The sequence below is a fragment of the Lycium barbarum genome, chromosome 8 (assembly GCF_019175385.1).
Source record: "Lycium barbarum isolate Lr01 chromosome 8, ASM1917538v2, whole genome shotgun sequence".
NCBI lineage: Eukaryota > Viridiplantae > Streptophyta > Magnoliopsida > Solanales > Solanaceae > Lycium > Lycium barbarum.
In genome coordinates this window covers 89,794,756-89,803,612 of record NC_083344.1, presented here as the reverse complement: position 1 = coordinate 89,803,612, position 8,857 = coordinate 89,794,756, and the positions used below count along the sequence as shown (strand labels likewise).

General features: G+C 37.3%; 1 long non-coding RNA gene across 7 annotated transcripts; it reads left to right on the top strand.

Moving 5' to 3' along the window:
- The first annotated feature begins 2,226 nt into the window (after positions 1 to 2,226).
- Positions 2,227 to 6,962, top strand: LOC132606282 (uncharacterized). Of its 7 annotated transcripts, none has more exons than XR_009569679.1 (4): positions 2,227 to 2,777; positions 3,417 to 3,543; positions 4,804 to 6,641; positions 6,731 to 6,962. It is a non-coding gene; the product is annotated as an uncharacterized LOC132606282 (long non-coding RNA). The 7 variants fall into 7 exon arrangements; XR_009569678.1 differs by having other exon boundaries at positions 2,228 to 2,777; positions 3,417 to 5,321; positions 6,592 to 6,641; XR_009569677.1 differs by having other exon boundaries at positions 2,228 to 2,777; positions 3,417 to 5,321; positions 6,589 to 6,641.
- Positions 6,963 to 8,857: the final 1,895 nt, after the last annotated feature.

Here is an 8,857-nt window from a genome sequence, read left to right as displayed (position 1 = left end):
GATGGTAGCTCTAATTCATAAGCTACCTGACCCACCCTTTGGACGATCCTATAAGGTTCGATATATCGGGGATTAAGCTTCCCTTTCTTACCAAATCGCTTCACGCCCTTCATAGGTGATATTTTCAGAAACACCCAATCACCTACTTGAAACTCTAATTCTCGACTTCGTACATCTGCATAAGATTTTTGACGACTCTGAGCTGTACGCAACCGTTCCTGAATAAGCTTTACCTTTTCAATATCCTGATGAACAAGGTCTGGCCCGAATAGGCTTGCTTCTCCGAATTCAAACCAGCCGGCAGGAGACCTACACTTTCTACCATATAAAGCCTCATACGGAGCCATTTTAATACTTGCATGCTAGCTATTGTTATAAGCAAACTCTATCACAGGAAAATTTATTCCAACTTTCTTGGAAATCCAGTATATAGGCTCGTAACATATCTTCCAAAGGCTGAATAGTCGGCTCAGCTTGCCCGTCTGACTGCGGATGGAAAGCCATACTAGGATTTACTCGGGTACCAAGACTTTTCTGAAAAGATTTCCAGAACTTTGCTGTATACTGAGTGCCTCTGTCAGAAATAATGGACACAGGAATGCCGTAAAGATGCACAATCTTCTTAAGATGCAATTTAGCACAGTTTTTGGCAGCATAGGTGGTCCTTACCGGCAGAAAGGGGCTAATTTGGTTAACCTATCAACGATTAACAAAATAGAATCGAATTTGCGATGAGAACGGGGCAGTCCCGTGATGAAATCCATATTAATCACTTCCCATTTCCACGTTGGGATCTCCATTTCTTGTAATAAGCCACTGGGTTTCTGATGTTCGATCTTTACCTGTTGGCAAGTGGGGCATTGAGCTACAAGGTTAGAAATATCCTTCTTCATACCATTTCACCAATAAAAGCCCTTGAGATCATAGTACATCTTTGTGGAGCCAGGATGGATTGAATACCGGGAATAATGAAATTCTGACACGATCTTGTCCCGCAGCCAAGTTACATTTGGAACGCACAGACGGCCTCGATATTTGAGAACCCCATTTCAGTCAAGTTCAAAGATGAGATCCAATTTTTTTGAACTCCTTTCTTGATAGAAATTATATCTGGATCCTCATATTGTTGAACCTTCATGTCCGAGCCAATAGTCGATTCAGATATATACTGTAACGTAATCTTAGTATCTTCTGAATCTAGTAGGCGAACTCCCAAATTTGCAATGCGATAAAGTTCTTTAGTCATTTACAATTTTTCCGCTAGCACATACAATAGACTGCCCATTGATTTGCGACTTAGAGCATCAGATACAACATTAGCTTTGCTGGGGTGATATAAAATTTTGGCATCATAATCCTTTAGCAATTCGAGCCATCTTCGTTGCCTCAAATTCAATTTCTTTTGCTTGAATATATATTGAAGGCTTTTGTGATCTGTATAGATATCAACATGAACTCCGTATAAGTAATGCCACCATATCTTCAGAGCGTGAATCACTACCACCAACTCCAGATCATGGGTTGGATAATTTTGTTCATGTTTTTGTAACTGTCGAGTGGCATAAGCGATCATTTTACCATTTTGCATTAGCACGCATCCCAATCCTGTGCGTGACGCATCACAATATACAGTGTACCCTCAGTGCCTTCTGGAAAAGTGAGAATAGTAGCGGATGTCAACTTATCTTTCAATTTCTGGAAATTCCACTCACACGCTTCTGACCATTGAAACTTGGCCCCTTTCTGAGTTAATTTTGTAAGGGGAACTGCTATAGAATAAAATCGTTCCAAAAATCTCCGATAATACCCCGCAAGACCCAAGAAACTTCAAATTTCTGAAGCTATTGTTAGCAGGGGCCAATTCTTAACGGCTTCGATCTTTCGATCATTAACTTTAATACCCTCATTAGACACAATATGGCTTAGAAAAGTCACTGAAGTCAGCCAGAATTCACATTTGGAAAATTTTACATACAGCCTTTGATCTCGCAGTGTTTGCGACACCTTTCGGAGGTGATCAGCATGTTCCGTCTCCGATCGAGAATATACAAAGATATCGTCAATGAATACAATAACAAAATCATCCCACTACAAGAAAAAGGCTCATTTACGACCAGCCTTTAGTGACAGGTTAAAAATCTAGTCCCTGAAGGTATATTTATAGGGACGAGATTTTCTTCCAGTTGCCTGATTGTCAATTTAGTTTTTAAGTTAAGGAAGAGAAAAAATCTGGTCGCCAAAATAATAAATATTTGGTCCCTGATGCTCTAAATTGAGCGGGACAGAGGACACATTTATTTACCTCTTAAAAATAAATGAAAAATCAGAAACAAAAGGCCTCTATATTTAAGGTACTTAGCCAAAAAAAAAAAAAAACTCCTTAAGCGATAACTTTACTCTCTCAAAGTCAAGAAATCCCCAAATCTTCTTTTATCAAAACCTAAGTGATACGGTAAGCTATCGATAACACAGAATTCGTCGCACGAATTCTCCATTGTCGGAGGAGAGACCTAATATCAGCCTTAGGTCTCTCGTCTATGAGTTCTTGTGCAGCAGAGAAGTGTGGTATCTTTGATATATGTAGTTCGTCCGTTGCTAGGATTGAGTTTGTTCTTTTTCTCTGTGACCAATTTCAAAATTAGAATCTCTTGCCAAAGCATCAAGATGTGGTGAGTCAACTTATCCTTTTCAAAAAGGAGTATATCTGTCAGTCACTAAAGAAGAAATCTTCAACCCCGCCCTGATTCCACCTCTACGCTCTCCACCATTTCACCATGGTTAGGACCCAACCCACCCCCTTCCTGTATCTACAGAATAATAGAGAGTCCTATTCCACCATTTTGTTACTTGTCATATATTACATTAGGGTATTTGATTTTAGCTCTTATTTGAGGTGGAATTACATTTTTCAGATGCCATTTATATGGTTTAGATTATTGGGTCAATGTACTTTTTGTTTGTGCTAGCATGCCTTATTTGATTATAAACTTGAAATTTATCTTTAGGGTATTAGTTAGTGTTTTTCGGAGGGATTACAATATAGAATATTTGTTACCCTTTTTTTATTTTTATCAGTGGTTTAGAATGGTTATGACTAATGGATCATTGTTTGTTCAAAGCTATTTAAAAGTTCTAACTTTGCTTTCGTTCATATTTTGTGTGAATTGTGTTATTTTACAATGATATGTGTTTGATTGACTTTAGTCTTCTTGTGTTGAAAAAGAAAACATGGTGCAAGAGTTTCCACCGACTGTTTGATGTGACTCGTGAATCTTTTTTTCTTTAGTATACTTGAGAATATAAGAAAGGAGTGCACTGTTAAAGTCCTTCCCTACCTTTGAACAAAGTTAAGAAAATGTAAAAGTACATGATTTTAGCTTGTATTGACAATGGATTCTACAATTGTTTGGTCGTAGCTTGATGGAGGACCGCGTTGAACGTACATCTCAAGCAGAGGAAAAACTTAGGAGCTAAATCATGTCGGTAGTGAATCTCTATTTGTAGAGTCTCTTGTTCAATATGCTACAGATCATTGTTGTTGTGGTAAGCCATCGTTTCAATGTTCTTCTCAAAGATTGGGTTTAGGCAGTGCTATCAAAAGCGCGCGCTTTAAGCAAGAAACGAGACGCAGCGCAGGGCTATTGCTTCTCTGCCCTGAAGCGAGCAATGGAGAAATGGATGATAATATTGTTGCATTTGTTTTTGTCATATGCAGGGTTTTCATTTGCTGGAAAGAATTGGATTTTGAATGTCTAGAATTTTTATATGATTATTCCTCTGCTTTTTCTATAAAATGGAGGGCATGTCTGATAATGTTCATGGAGTTATATTAGCTATATCATCCAGTATTTTCGTTGGTCCAGCTTTGTTATTAAGAAGCAAGGTCTAAAAAAAGCTGGTGCAAATGGGAAATGAGCAAGTTATTTTTCTTTCCCAGTGTGCATAATTTCTTGTATTAGCTTTTGCACCATTTAATCTCTATATTTAGATTTGCTGTTAGGTAATTAAGTTTATTGGTTTAGTTAAGCAATGGGATAGTTTTTTTATTTTTTATAATTGACAAATCCAGAGAGCCCGTAGAATACAATTCGAAACTCAGTGGATAATGGGGTTGTACCCTTCTTCGCTTAAATATCATATGTTTTCTTTTGGCAGGATTCGAACATGTGACATGTTCCTAACCCGGTGGAGTAGTTTATTTATGTCAATTACGGGATATGCTTTATCCTTGTGGGGATTGGTTGTTTTCTAAGTATGTCGTACTCATCCACATGCAGCAGCTCAAGGATACATTAGCATGATTATCTTGATCGTGATAATTTAGTATACTTGTAATACCTTCCTTGCTTAAAAATTTTCCCTTGATAACTCTGTCGTGGAATACACTAACCTGCACCTATTTACATCAAACCAAGCAATTTAACCGTCAAATTCACAAATTGATATGAGAATACATTTTATTTCACCATGACTAAATATAAAAGTTTATATGCGAAGGTACACGTCTTGCATTCATTTGTTAGGTGCAAAACTGGCAATTACGTTTTTTCCCATACAGAGTTTAGTTGCCTAGTTTTTCATTTGTAGGGATTCCATAGGGAAGTTTGGGATGTTAAACATACATGTACATTTCTAACTACATGGTCAAAGTTGATTAAGTAAAATTTATGATTTTGCTATCAATGAAAATTTTGTGTGCGCATAATACCATATATTCTTATAAAATTTCTTCTGCTTTTTGTTGAGGCTAAGGAAATTGGTCTTGTTATTATGAATTACCAATTGATGCTGAATTTTGAACAGGTTCAGGAGGCCACCCCTTGTTGGAACCTTGTTTGGTAGGCTGGAATGTTATCTAGTAAGAAAAATCTTTTGTTATTTTAGAGAGTTCTTTTGACTTTAAGCATGAGTTCATTGACCATATAGTTAACTCAACTTTCTTGGGATTGGAGTGGAGTAGTTGTTGTATGAATCCTTAAGCATATAATGTTGTATGCCTAAGAAAAAACCTGCATCGATTATGGAACACAAAGACTTTGAACATGCTTTAGAAAAAGAAAAAAAAACAGAGAATATCATGAAAAAGCTCTTGGATAAGTTATCTTAAGAGTCTGATATATGAAATTATCTGGAAAAAATGACAGTTTTAACTTGATCAAAAGCTGATCCCGTACTTAAGATCTATGAAAAGCTCACAAGATATGCATATCTAGTCTTCCAATTTCTTGTAGTGATTATTGGAGAGGGAGATAACTTTGCCGCTTATGCATAGGCCCCGACAATACTTGTGCACGCCTAGGGGCTTTAAGTATGATTGCCAGGTACGTCGTTATGTAGTGCATTTTTTATATTTTTGTTATCATTTTTACTCATTACATCTTATAGATCCTTGTTATTTAATACATCTTATAGATTACTCAATGTTTGAGGAAGTATAAACAAACGACAAATTCGAATGAAATGATACTTAGTTGTCAATGTCTGTTTGTTTCTTTAGGTCAGATTTATACTTTGGGGCCACATTTAGAAGTCTAGCCTAAAGATGGGATTCTTAAGAGCCATATTCAATGGTTTGACCAGTTTGGGGTCTTAATCTTGTTTTATGTTTCTGTATCTGATTGAGCAACTTAAAAAATCATCTGTACTCTGATTTTATTATTGAGATCTCGTCCATTAATCTGAAGCTACATTTTCAACTATACAACAACAACATATCCAGTGAAACCCCACATAGTGGGGTTTGAGGAGGATAGATAGTTGGAAAATATTATATTTCTTAGAACTTTGCTTTAAATACTCTAGCTCATGTTAAACATGTTGGTTGAAATTTTGATCTTCCTTCTTATGGAAATTAAACTTTATGCAACTTAAAGGTTGGAGCGCCATTTTGTGAGCATTTGCTTCCATGGCTGAATTTAACGTTTGCTGGAAGCTAGTAGCTGCTATATTTATAATTTACTTCATTTATATTCATCCAAACAGTGAGCAGCTAAGGTTGAACTTGTTTCTTATATCATTTTTATGAGAAATGACTAAATTTCTCAGTACTGCTTTGTTTTATATGCTTTAAAGCTCTAGCTCAAAGGACTTACCGTTAAAGAAAGTGCAATTGTTGTTTTGATGATGGAAAAAGCCTTATTCAAGATCGATAAAAGAGCAATTTTCTACCAGATGGAAAAAGTCTTATTGTTGTTAACTCTTGTTACTTTTATTTGTTTCCAGTTTAATTTTTGTGATTCCTTGTTTGGTACCAGAAAGAGTTCATAGTCTCACTTGGTTTGGTGGAAGGTTAAAAGAATTACCATCTACAGTATGAGAATGGAAATCTTTTAGTTAGGAACATATATTACATGAAGAATAGCAGCGAGCTCTTATTTTTCTAACTTCGCCAGTGTAATCTATAGAAATTGAGAGAAGTCCAGTAGCGTGTTTCTCTTTAAATGGGAAACGACGCCTTAAATTCAAACACTTCTATTATTCTTGTCAGTTATCACGGTTATTCTGTAAGTTGTGGTTCTTTAAAATATATTTTTGGATCTTGGTTAATGCGTCGCAAAGCTTTTCTAATCAATTTTCTTAATTTTCCAGCAGCATTGTTGATGTTGTTGGATAACACCTCATGAATTTAGACTTCTTTTGGGGTAAGTGGTTTAACCGTTGCTATGTAAAACTTACATATATTACTTTACTAATAATTATTCATCGTCTTTTCAAAATTTTGTACTTACAGATTTTGAAGATTGAAGTTACAAGTCAAGATGAAGTTTAGAAAATGCACAAGCTCATTATTAATTTTCTAGGAATGTATTGCAAAACTTGATATCATAGTCTAGCTCGGGATGTTAGCTTAGTTCTTTTGTTTAGGTGTTGAGCACATATTGAAACTAACATCATGGGATGTTAACCATTTTATTGTAATTAATAACTCGTCTTTCTGTCCATATAAAACTTTTTTATATCTAGATTTTTCAGTAGCAATTTGATATTTGTTGATCAAACTAACTTTTTTTTGTGACATTGAGCTTTAGGACCGCTCGTGGTCAATAATATATCAGAAAAACGGTTGCTAAAATTAGTACAATTATTTCAAAGAGGGACCAGTACAACTCGTCTCTAAAAGATAATCTAGGACCAATTGAAGGGTGGTCGCTAAAAGTTTTAACGACCAGAAAATATATATTTTTCATGATATTAATAGTCCATTAGGGACGAAATGTGTAGTCTCTAAAAGTATGTAACGACCAGATTTTCTTTCGTCTTTATTGACATTTAGCGACCAGATTTTTTAACTCGTCGTTGTTGGCCTTTAGCGGCGGAGGCTATTACGACGGGTGGCGACCAGCTTTTTCTCGTCGTAATTGCTCTTTTGGGACCAGATTTAGACTTTTAGGGACCAAATTGCCCTTCCTTAAAGGCCGTTTTTCTTGTCGTGTCCAAGAGGGGCCGGAATACTATGTTCATTAGTGCCATAAATGCCGCAGGAGCATTTGTCAATCCGAAAGACATAAATAAGAATTCAAAATGCCCATATCTCGTTCGGAAAGCTGTCTTTGGAATGTCTTCCCCTTTTACACGTAGTTGATGATACCCTGACCTTAAGTCAATCTTCGAGAAGCATTTGTCACCCTGTAGTTGGTCAAACAAATCATTAATTCTAGGCAATGGATATTTGTTCTTGACAGTCATCTTATTCAATTTTCGATAGTCAATACACATTCTTAGTGAGCCATCCTTCTTGCACACAAATAATACCGGTGCTCCCCACGGAGAAGTACCTAGCCTAATGAAGCCTTTGTCTAAGAAGTCCTATAATTGCACCTTCAATTCCCGCAATTCGGTAGGGGACATACGGTAGGGAGGAATGGAGATGGGCTGAGTGCCCAGATACACGTCAATCGCAAATTCAATTTCCCTTTCCGGAGGGAGACCTGGTAATTCAGTGGGGAATACATCCTGAAATTCATGAACAACAAGAGCAAATTACAACATTAGCGGATCAGCTTCAGTGCTCCTATCTCGAACCGAATGATAAATATAGCCTTTCGAGGTCATTTTCCGCGCCTTAGGTAGGAAATAAACCTACCCTTTGGAGCTGGGGTATTTCCCTTCCATTTAAGAACTGGTTCCCCTGGAAACTGAAATTTCACCGTTTTGGACCAACATTCCACACTGGCATAGCAAGAGGCTAGCCAATCCATACCCATAATAGCGTCAAAGTCCACTATTTCTAACTCCACTAAATCAGTAAAAGTTTCACGGCCACATATATCAACTACATACTAATGATAAATTCGTTTCACAACAACAGGTTCCCCAACCGGGGTAGAAACTAAGAAAGGCTTGAGCAAAGATTCAGGCTTAATACCAAACTTATCAGCAATATAAGGAGTGATATAAGATAGTGTGCAATCCGGATCAATCAATGCATAGACATCGTAAGAACAGATGGATAAAACACCTGTCACAACATCCGGGGACGACTCAAGATCCTGCCGCCCTGTCTGTGCATGAATACGATTCTGATTGCAGCTTGACCCAGATGTCTGGCCTCTTCCCCTACCTCTACCTACTGGCGCTGAAGTAGAACCTTGCCCAAGAGTGTGAATAGAAGATGAAGAAGCTGCGATCGAACCTGTCGGTTGTGCCAGACCACCTCTGCCGCGAGCCAGACAGTCCTGTATAACATGACCAGGCTGCCTACAAGAATAACACAACCCCATACCCTAGAAGTACTGGCCAAAGTGGCCCTTACCACAGTAATCACAATGGGGGCAATGGGGGCCTTACCTGGCTCGATTCTTCCTTATAAAAAAGGGCTGGTGCTCTCGAACTCTGACCCGGTCCAGAATAAGTTGGT